Here is a 12,064-nt window from a genome sequence, read left to right on the forward strand (position 1 = left end):
CTCAGGGATTGATCCTTTGCTAGAACACCCATGCACAGCTCAGGGATTGATCCTTTGCTAGAACACCCATGCACAGCTCAGGGATTGATCCTTTGCTAGAACACCCATGCACAGCTCAGGGATTGATCCTTTGCTAGAACACCCATGCACAGCTCAGGGATTGATCCTTTGCTAGAACACCCATGCACAGCTCAGGGATTGATCCTTTGCTAGAACACCCATGCACAGCTCAGGGATTGATCCTTTGCTAGAACACCCATGCACAGCTCAGGGATTGATCCTTTGCTAGAACACCCATGCACAGCTCAGGGATTGATCCTTTGCTAGAACACCCATGCACAGCTCAGGGATTGATCCTTTGCTAGAACACCCATGCACAGCTCAGGGATTGATCCTTTGCTAGAACACCCATGCACAGCTCAGGGATTGATCCTTTGCTAGAACACCCATGCACAGCTCAGGTATAGATCCTGCGCTAGAACACATGCACAGCTCGCACTGTCTGGTCTATCAGCTCGCCTAGACTGTGGAGTCTTGTACAGAGGAGGGGGAGTTCGGACAAGTGAAGGGAGTGGACTAGCTCAGAGGAAGAGGAGTAGCCTGCCCTTCCTCTAGTAGAATTTTCAGACAGGGGTGGGGTAAAAGGCAACGTCAGAAGATCCGAACTCCCGGAGAGAGCAGCAGGGAGCAGAAGGCACGGTCTCCCCTTCTAGTCCCGGGGTCAGGCTACAGTCAGGACTTACCCCTCACCTACTGACAGGTAAGTGCTCTCCATGGCTGGAAGTCACTCTCCAGCACTCAGCTCCCTGTACCTGCATCTGCTCTGCTTGTCACCTTTGCCTTGATTTCTGATCTCTACTCACGTTCCAAGTTATGTGCCTGATGAATGCAAATTGACTGCTGATATTAAAGAGTGCACCGTGTCCCATCTGTGGCTTCTGATCCATGATCAATCACCCTTATTGATGATTGGTCACTGCTGTCCGAGACTTTAGATCAGTGCTTCTCAACCAAGGTACCTGGGAATTGCAGGGTACCTCCTGAGGTTGTTAGGGGTTACTTGAGAGAGCAATGGTGGATGGACCTCCCAAGTATACTGATCACCAATGTAAGGGGTTGCTTCTATACTGACCACCAATATAAGGGGCTGCTTCTATACTGACCAACAATATAAGGGGTTGCTTCTATACTGACCACCAATATAAGGGGCTGCTTCTATACTGACCAACAATATAAGGGGCTGCTTCTATACTGACCACCAATGTAAGGGGTCGCTTCTATAGTGACCACCAATGTAAGGGGTCGCTTCTATAGTGACCACCAATGTAAGGGGTCGCTTCTATACTGACCACCAATGTAAGGGGTCGCTTCTATACTGACCACCAATGTAAGGGGTCGCTTCTATACTGACCACCAATGTAAGGGGTCGCTTCTATACTGACCACCAATGTAAGGGGTCGCTTCTATACTGACCACCAATGTAAGAGGTCACTTCTATACTACCAATGTAAGGGGTTACTTCTATACTGACCACCAATGTAAGAGGTCACTTCTATACTACCAATATAAGGGGTTGCTTCTATACTGATCACCAATGTAAGGGGTTACTACTATACTGACCACCAATATAAGGGGTTGCTTTTATACTAACCACCATTGTAAGGGGTTGCTTCTACCCTGACCACCATTGTAAGGGGTCGCTTCTATACCATCCAGTAGTGTAAGGGGTCACTTTTACACTGACCACCAATGTACGGGCTCACTTTCGCGCCGACCACCAGCGGAAGGGCTGGGGTTCCCTGAGAACCTGAAAATTCCATCAAGTGTTCCTCACGATTAAAAATGTTGATAACGCTGGAGTAGGTTCTACAAATTCCATGGACACAGCCTTTTAGTTGAGATACCTAAGTTAGTTATGGCTTTTGGAAGCTGAGACCTCAGTGTGTTTGTTACATTGAAACACTTTATTTTGTATTTTAAACTTTGTTACAAAAAATAAACAGCCCGAGGAGTACTAATAATAACGTTTACAGGAAAGGAAGGATTTTTGTTTTGTCATTGATATTAAATGCCAGGGATGCCTCCAGGGAGGCACATGTCTTGAAATGAGTGGACTGACACTAGGAATCATGAGGCAGTTGGCAGCTCTGAATGAGCATTGCTGTGTTATTAGACTTTGTACAGGTGAATGCCACCCATCGCCCACTTTGGGCACTTCATTGGTTTCTCAAGTGGGTCCTAATAACCTAATTCCTACATCTATGGTCAGCATAAGCGCTTGTTGGCACCATGAAACATTCTTGCGTTGGAGATGATCTCTTTTTCATGAATGCAACCAAGCTGTGCGTAGCATCCAACATTTCCGCTGCATTAATTCGGGGATTCTCTCACTCGACTGGCCAGCGACCGATCAAAAATAATGGGCTGTTCTGTCAAATTTTGGGATTTCTTTTAAAAATGGGACAATCGAAAATGAGAACTAATGATCAAATGTCTATGTCTACGGGCAGCATAGGAGCTTGTTAACGCCATAATGATGCTCTGCGTTTGAAATGACCTAATCTGACTTGGAAGTGACCAAGCGCATCTAAAACGCAGAATGCACAACATTTTCCCAGCGCAAAGAGTCCGTGGGGGGGATTTATCACAACTGGAGCAAACAGAATCTGGAGCAGTTGCCCATGGCAACCAATCAGCATCTCTCTTCAGTTTGCTCAGGTAAGACTTGAAAATGAAACCATCACTTGACCAACTTTCATTCTCATAATAAGAGGTGAGCACTGGCATGATTGCCTGGGTACAGGTTCTCTGGGCGATGCGTTTCATGACGTTGAATTGACACGGCCGTCTTATGAATGAAACCTTCTACACCCGAGGATTTAATTATCACCTTACTGTTTATTATTAATAATTATTTTGCACTTGCATGACGGCATCTGGAGCTGTGATTGCTTGGGGTGTGTAGAAGCAGCCGTCTGGGTTTGGGAGGGGTCGTGTATCAAGTCTGGTGGAGGGTGTGTATGGTTGGGGGCTAGAATTAGGGCTGCGTCTATGGGGAGGGTAAGGTGTGGGGGGGGGTTTGCTTGCAGAGAAGGGGATGTGTGCTCTGGAATTTCCCCTGTGAGTTAGAATGGCCTTTCTCCTGTCAAGGGGGAGGACACAAACATAGAGGGGCTACCTCCTGTTTCCAAGGAATGCTGATTGATTCTGTTAGCACCCACCTTGCTCCAGCGTGCTTGGGTAACCTGCTACTAAATGGCACAATGCACACGGAAGGCGGGCCCGTACAATGTGAATTCTGGGGGTTTTCCCCCCCCCAGCCAGGGAGCCACACGCCCCTACAAGGGTCAATGGCTGTAAGTGGGTATGTGTTGGTACAGCCACATATGGATGTAAATCCCTGTATGCAGAAAACCTGCGTCCATGTCCATATGAATAGATGCCTGTGTGCAAGCGCCTGCATATACCCATGTACAGCCATTGACTTCTACAGGTACGCAGCACCTGTGGCCCCTAGCAGGGAGGAGATATGCCAGAATGTACTTTTGTACGGGCTTATTGCGCACCTCAAATAATGGACAGAGCCTTTTTTTTCCCCTGCAGCAGCACAACAAAATGTATGGTATGTGTGTTGTGATGTGTTGGCCTCTCTTGTATGGTATGTTGGGGTGCCATCGACAAAAAATGGCTTCACACAAGTGCTGTGTGTTGATGGAATACCCACAAAACCATGCATTTTGACGCACATGTGTGAATGGTCCTTAAAGGGAACAACAAATTAGCATTTCTGTTTATCCAGTTCTGCGACTCACACTGCTAAACCACACAGCACCGCCCTCTTCGGCAGGCCAGGAGACCTGGTTTTTCTCTGCTGCAGTTCTGTATATAGATTTGCAGTCTCTCTTTCCCCCCGTGCCTGGGCAATCAAAGAAGAAGCAGTAGACTGATTAGCTCATTTCTCTGTCACCCTGCTCTCTTCTCCTGTCGGCATGCTCTTTGCACTGATGCGCTCCACGTACTGCTTCTCTTTCCCCCAGCCTGAGCTCCGCTGTACAGGGACTGCAAGAGGCTGATACCAGAAACCGACCTGTTAGGATAGGAGCTCATAGCTTTAGTATGTATCAGGAAGTAGATGCCTACGATACAACTAACTGTAACAACTTGATCTCTCCTACACATACAGACAATCTAGTCCTCTGGAGGTTGCACATGTTAGCTGGCACTCCCCCGGGTGTAAATCCATTACAGGGAAAATCCCGGGATAATTGTGATAATTAGATTGGAGAGAGGAATAGGAATTAAGCAAGGCAGAGGCAGGACGGAGTTATCCATCTGATCATTCTGATGTGATACCAGGAAATCCAAAGGTCTCTCCGAGCACCTGTCTGTTATTGGAGGAATGTCCTCAGTTAAATTCCTGTTGCTGTCAGCAGGAAAAACTCGCACTTCAGGCTCCCTGGTGGCAGCTTGTAGTGTGACGGGTCTGTGATTGTTGTGACTCTGACACCAAGGTTTCCTTTTGATGCCTAGAATGCTAAGGAGGAACGCCGCTAAACAATGACTGTATAAAACATGTTTACGCCCTCAAGAGGTTGAGATCTGCCGAGGTGTACAGAGATTTTTCAATAAGTTGCGTGCTACGGCGAAGGTGGACATATTTCTGCACTTGCAACTACACAGTTGAGTACTGCCCATGATAAGGACACAATAGTTCACACTATGATCAGTTTTAGCATGTGAGCTAGGGTCTGTTGCGTGCCGGTGGTGTGTGGTAGACGTATTGGTGCACTACAACATCTCAGTTGAGTCCTTTTCATGATAGGGACACAATGGTTCACACTAGTCATACATGAAAATGGTCAGTTTTAGCAATCAAGCTAGTCTCTATTGTGTGCCGGTGGTGGGGGGTAGATGTTTTTGTGCACTACAGCAACTCAGTTGAGTCCTTTTCATGATAGGGACACAATAGTTCACACTAGTCACACAGTTAAATGTTCAGTTTTAGTATACAAGCTGGAGTCTGTTGTGTGCCAGTGGTGGGGAGTAGACGTATTGCTGCAATTCCAACAACACAGTTGAGTACTAGCCATGATCCTTTTTTGAGTACTGGGAGGAGCGGTGGACTCCTAAAGCTTGTCCTGAAAATGTTAATGGTCCTTTCACACTAGTTGCACGCTAAAGTGATTTTAGTGTGTGGATTAGTGTTTCTTGTGTGCTGAAGGTGGGGGACATGAGTGTTTTAGGGTGCTGGTAGTGGTGAGGCACACAGGCTAGTGTCTGTTGTGTGCCAGTGGTGGGTGGACGTATTGGTGCACTTGTAACAACACAGTTGAGTACTGTTCATAATACTTCTTGCTACTTGGATCTTAGAGAGGACGGATGGGTGTCATGAAAATTTAAGACACAATCAGTTATAGCAGGGATGACCAAACTGCGGCCCTCCAGCTGTGGAGGAACTACGAATCCCATGAGGCTTTGCAAGATTCTCACAGCCACAGACATGACTCCCGGGGAGAGATGTTTCATGGGATTTATAGTTTCACCACAGCTGGAGGGCCGGAGTTTGGCCATCCCTGAGTTATAGCATGTAGGCTAGTGTCTGTTGTGTGCTGGTGGTGGGGCGTTGTTACGATGCAAGGGACACTAGATGCACACTAAAACTACCGGTTTTGCATATGGGCTGGTGTCTGTTGTATGCCGTCGGTTGTGGTGGGGGGGCTTTGTTACAATGGAAGCCAAGGCACACTAGACGAAAAAAAGAAGGAGAGGGTGGAAGGGGGGATAATGATGGGACCCTGTTTCATGTTACGCCCGGAATATGGATGTAACTTGAAACTTGGCCAGAAAAGTAAGCTTACCCCTTTAACAGACGCAATTCTTAATGTAGTTTATTTGCAGCCATTTTTTTTATATCGCACGGGGCAGTGTTACATCCTGTCGGGTTTCTATCCCCACTGGGGAAATGTCTCTTTTCTTCCTGTCCTGATATCCATGTGGTCACTGGTACAGGAAGTAGGGTAACATCTGCTTTTTCTGCGCATAGATGGCAACAAAACCCAACGGGGGCTCCAACCCTTCCCCGCTAAAGCTATAAATGACTTGGCTGGAATTACAAATGAAGATTGGTGCTAAACAGAGCCATCTAATAGCATATAAAATTATACGTACAGTTGGATTGCTTCCTCCTGTATCAGAGGAAACATGATAAAATATTACCGTTACTCATTCAGCACATGATAACGGGATAAAGAAGCACATGACTATTTCCTGTGACCCATTTGATTGGCAGAACCTCCGTTTTAAGCTGATATTTGTAATCATGTGTCATCCCCACATCACAATGTCACCTTCCTCGTTCTGTGTAAAGGGGATGTCTATTTTGTCTCACTCAATACTGTCTTGTACATCACATTGTTTTTGTTTGTTGGATACAACTGTTGTTTTTGTTTGTTTTTTCATTGTATCAAATTGTCTCTTGTTATAAAAACTGGAAACGCCTTAAGCTCCGCCCCGCTTTTTGTTTTTAAATAATTGGTTTTGTTTGCAAATAAAAGAGCAGATCTGTGCAATATTCGCACAGTCTGTGGGACTGTCCCCACAGACTCACTGCTGTGTGCATTTAAGTGCCGTTTCTCTTCGAGGCTGAATGACGCCAAGTGTCTCCCAGCCCTCTTCCTGTGAACCCAGGCTGTCATGAACACCCCAGCCACTAGTTGCTAGGACGATGTCTGCTGCACAGCATCTTTGATTGCTATGACACTATTGCCCACACGGTGTCCTTGCTTGCTATGCCGCTATTGGGTGCACAGCGTCCTTGTTTGCTATGATGTTGTCGGCGGCACGGCATCCTTGGTTGCTGTGGCGATATCGGCCACATGGCGTCCTTTGTTGCTAGGATATTGTCAGCCACACAGCTATGATGCTGTCGACCACGTGGCGCCCTTGGTTGCTATGACCCTGTTGGCTGCATAGCACCATGGCTGCATAGCAACATAACAGCCAATGATGCTGTTTGCCCCAGGGAGCTGGACATGTGCTGAGGACGAAGTTTCCACTGTAAGGACCCTCCGGCCTTAGTGTCACCCCATACAACAAATTTATTGTACCCGTTCACATGAATTTGCACAGGCACCAACATTTGTCATTCTGCTTCACAACACAATTCTAAAGAACATCTGTAACACTCTTTATAAACTCCAGGGACAGTACGAATCTCAGCTCATATGACAGTTGGGGTGGGCAAAGTTCGGCCATCCAACCATGGTGAAATTACAAATCCCATCATGCATCTTACTCTGGGAGTCGTGCCTGTGATAATCTTGCAATGCCTCATGGGATTTGTAGTTCCACAACAGCTGGAGGGTTGTACTCTGGCCACCCCTGCCCAACAGGCCACTTTGTACACAGGATTCTACTGCCAGCTTTGGGCACATTAGGCCTTACCTCTTAACCAGCTATTTATTATTTGTTTTTTGTTTTATTCTTGAGTTTTAACTCTGCTCGCCAGGTATATCCAAAGCTGATTTCAATTCTGATAAATTGGTGACATGTTTGTCACAGACAGCGTGGCATAAACTGGCTTTGGCCTGCACATTCCTGAAGCCGTGGCACAGTACGGCGCTGACCTCCTCGCCAGCTCAGACATTAGCAGCCTCCCTGCTGTAAGCAGGTGGTTAACACTACAAGAGACGGTAAACATTCACCGCACTGAATGCTGTCTGTTAGGTAAACAGGCGGCAGAACACGTTGTGGAGGAAGTTCAGCGTTTGTTTACCTGTGAGGTGTACTCGTAGGGAAAAGAGACAAATACAAATGGTGCTGTATCATTTCTGAAGTGCGCTCAGCCGCGGTCTGTCAGTGTTTAAATAATAATCAAGAAGTGGCGGTAATATCGGTGAAGGGAAAAAAAGTATTTTTTCTTATGAAGAATATTATCACCGCAGCAAACCTAGGGGAAGGAGGGCAGCAAAGGCCCGTTTTACTCGTGCTTGGCTGCTGTGGCGCTGTCGGCTTCGCAGTCTCCTTGGGTGCTGTGATTGCTCTGTCCCTCTGCTCTTTCTCCTCCTATCAGCATGCTCCTTACACTGCAACACACCTGACTGGCTCCTTGTGCTGATTCTCCTTCCCCCAATCCGAGCTCTGCTGTACAGGGACAGGAAGAGGGTGACACCAAGTCATCGTGTCAGCTACTTGCACTGCTCGCATTTAACAAAACACAGCTCATTTGAATGTAATGCAGGAGAAGGTGGTAGGGGATTTCCTGTGCATCTTCATGTGGTAATGTAAAGCCTTCCTAACAAAACTGCAGGAGCTGCCATTGCTGACCTACTTTTCAATTTGCAAGTAGCCGGATTGGCTAAACTACCGGCCAGGTCTACATTTTCCATCATGCCTTATGGCATCCCCTCCCACCCCCACCTTGCCCAAGGGGTGGGGGCTGTCTCCTAGATGTTTATTTGAATTCAGTGTGGTTGTGCATGGCTGCGTCATCCCGGTGCCCCACAGCAGAGGGACTATTCAAATCCTCATGCCTCTTTTCCACTTTGTGGTTCATGCCGCAGCTCTGTTCCTCCATACTGACCTGAAGCTTAGTTGGGATTTGCATTGCAAGAGCCTGTGCATTGCACTACAATGAACTGGTCCCTGGTGCAATGCTCTGCAGGCTTCATTGCAAAAATGAGTAAATGCCCATTAATCATGAGATCAGTGTTGCTGCATTTACTATTCACCGCTGTACAATCTACTTTAGATCGACCAAAAACTATGTGGTGCAAGGGCCTGCCTGCTTATATTACATAGTTTTGGTTAGGGATGCCGATACTGAGTATTTGGGGGAGTACTCGTACTCCCCCAAATGCTCCGATAACTTCCCCGATACTGGAACTTACAGTCAGAGTAAAATTACTTCTGACCAGCAGTGCAGTAAGGGAACATGGAGCTGGCTTCCTGGGCAATCAGGAGTAATGACTTGCCTCCTGGCTTCCTGATTGGCCGGGAAGCCGGCTTCATACCAGCGTAAGCACCAGTATCTATACATGGTATTGGTGAGTACCGAAAGCAAAATATCAGTACTCGATATCGAAAAACCGGTATCGGTGCATCCCTAGTTTTGGTAAATCTAAAGTTGATTGTACAAAAGTTTGTATAGCCAGACTGTGTGATGTGTGTGGTGATCCTTAAGGTGCCCATAGACCTTACAATTATCGTTCGATTTCAGAACGAGATCGGGTTTTCGGCCAGTTGATGGGAAGTCAACGATTACAATTAATGTACTCCTAGCTGATTTTCCTCGATCGGTCAGGTTAGTAAACCTTTTCTGAATTGTACAATAATCTATGGATCAGTGGCATTTTCGTAGCGAAAAAAATTGCAGCATGAACACTGCACATGCGCAAACGAAAATCCGCTCTGCCGATCGATGAATTTCGGCCAGTTTGTATTGCTGACGAACGATTACCGAAATCTACTTTGATCTGTGCATGATGGGGTATACAAGCTGAAATTGAACAGGGGGTTGATGACGGGACAAAAGAAGTTGAAAGATAATTGTAAGGTGTATGGCACCTTTTATGGAGATTTTATGGTTGATGTATATTATGGAGATTGTAGGGTTGATGTTTAGCTAATGGAGATTTTATGGTTGGTGTATATCCAATGGAGATTGTATTGTTGATGTATATTATGGAGATTGTAAGGTTGATGGAGATTGTATCATCGTTGGTAGATCTAATGGTCATGGTAGTCGCCTTAGACAAGTGGCTCTTAATAGGAGACATGATTGCTATCTTAGTGAATCTATGGTGACCGTATTGATATTTCTGTTCCTTGACGTGGTTTGATCTGAGGGTCCTTTACGGTTCGAGCAGTAAAAACGTGGAACTTCCTTCCTCTGGTAGTGGAATCCTCTGGGAGTGTCCATTAAATTCCAGAAGCATCTTGATGTCTTCCTCCATGAGCTTGGTTCTATTCCTCAGAGACTCGCACTCGTATATATCGGTTGGTCATGATGTGTCACCTTCCATCCTCCTCCACTGTATAACAATGTTGGTAGTCACCAGGGACTGTGACTTGATGGTGAGTACTAGCAGTGACGTCAGTCATCCCTGGCTTCCTGGATTATCAGTGCAATCTCAGGTCAGCACACAGAGACTTGGATCACACCCGTTGCTCTCCATCTTTCAGGGAAATGTGGGCTGCTCCTTGGAGTGTGTAAAAGGAAGTGCATGGCTGTAATGAATCATGGGGAGCCGCTTGTGTAAGAGCCAGATACTGCCTGTACACTACACCCTGTGCCTAAAGATACTGCCTGGTGTCGTAGATTAACCCCTTCCGGAGCGGGCCACATATTACTCCTCATGTTGTACATAAACCCTTCATATCACAGTGGATGGCCATTAAGATAATTCCCAGGTCTGTTTTTCTTCCTTCCTGGGATATGTCATTTTGTGATACTTTGATAAAGATCACACAAGACAAGCAGTGCTTCCGACCGCGAGCTGAGCAGTGAGCAGTGCTTCTGACCGCCAGCTGAGCAGTGCTTCCGACCGCGAGCTGAGCAGTGAGCAGTGCTTCCGACCGCGAGCTGAGCAGTGCTTCCGACCGCGAGCTGACCAGTGAGCAGTGCTTCCGACCGCGAGCTGACCAGTGAGCAGTGCTTCTGGCTGCCCTGACCATTTGCAAGCGAAATTAAAAATCCAGGGCTGTGCTACACAGCAGTACCGGGCATGGATAGTAATCTCGCACAGGCGGAGGGGAAGGAGCACTTGCCTAAAGGCAAGTACAGCGGGGTGGGTAATGGGCCAGATTGGAGGGGGCAATTCCATTTTTCCAAATTCATCTGAGAAAGGGGAATTACCCTTTAAGGGACACTGGCAGTGTCCCTATAGATAGGCAGCACTCGGTTAGTGGTCCCCTACATTCAGAAACAGCGGCAACCTTGACAGGGGGGCCATTCACTGTTTTAATAATTTTGTAAAAAATATAAAGAAACAATATAAGAGATTCCTCCATATAAGCTAAATAGTGTGAATGGACAAATCACCTGCTGGACTGTTGGATCCTGATGCTGTGCTGCTCTCAGAATACTCGAATGGCTGCCCAAAAACTTTCTATCTCCTTCGATTTTCTGATCAAAGCATATCGGACGAAGGGTGCAGACAGCCCCAACTGGCCTAATTTGCACAGCACATGGCCAGCTTTAATATTGTATGTCTTACATAACCAGGTTTGGAAAAAAAAAAATTTCTGCAATGGAGCTTTAAAGTTCATCACTAGAAAAACTTTTGGAAGTGAATCTCCAGGAGAAAAAATTCCCTTCACTTCCTGTTTCAGAAACACAACAGGAAGTGAAGAATTTTTTCTGCAAAAGGGAAGGGAAATCCCACCTTAAACAGCAGGTCCGGTGTCCCCATTGGAAGATTCCCCCTCCTTCCCTCTTTTGGTGACATCTATACAATGGAGCTGAGGAAGGAGCTATTTATTTCCTATGCTCCTCTGCTCCATCTAGTGTCCATAATGTGCTATTTTCCTGATATTACTTCGACTTGGAATATAGACTTGGAATATAGACTTGGACTTGGAATATAGAGTAGATAGAAAATATGCAAATAATATTCATTTTTACCTCCTTTAGCGCAGAACGCATATTCGCAAAGTTTCACAGGACCAAATGAGTCTGTGAAATTTTCTTAAAGTTTCTTTTCTTTAGAAAGCACAGGACAAATCCACAGCTCAAATAGAAAAAGGCCTGTCTCCTGCCAAAATGCAGTAGAGAAAGACTCTTGCTCTCCACGAGCGACCCTTGGTCTCTCTGAATAGATATGACACACCCCCTTTTGAGTCAGAGAGCCCCAATCACCAGGAAGCACGAGTGTTGCTGAATGGAGAGATCTTGCTCTTTCTAAGTAGCGGGGCCGTGACTGACCTCTACAGAGAGATCACTGCTTCCACACAGATATATACATATACACACACCAGCCATTATTTTATTCCCACTGACAAGTGAAGTGAATGACATTGATTATCTGGTTACAATGGTACCTGGAAGTGGGGGGGGGGGGGGGGA

General features: G+C 46.4%; 1 protein-coding gene across 1 annotated transcript in view; it reads left to right on the top strand.

Annotated features, from left to right (window-relative positions):
- The first annotated feature begins 627 nt into the window (after positions 1-627).
- The window catches only part of CERS2 (ceramide synthase 2), a 47,724-nt gene continuing 36,287 nt past the window's right edge, over positions 628-12,064 (top strand). The window contains exon 1 of the mRNA XM_018559899.1: positions 628-760. The gene's annotated coding sequence lies outside the window, so the exon portion shown is untranslated. The remainder of the gene's footprint in view (positions 761-12,064) is intronic.

Source organism: Nanorana parkeri, unplaced genomic scaffold (genome assembly GCF_000935625.1).
Source record: "Nanorana parkeri isolate BGI_ZX_2015 unplaced genomic scaffold, ASM93562v1 scaffold420, whole genome shotgun sequence".
In the NCBI taxonomy this organism is placed as follows: domain Eukaryota; kingdom Metazoa; phylum Chordata; class Amphibia; order Anura; family Dicroglossidae; genus Nanorana; species Nanorana parkeri.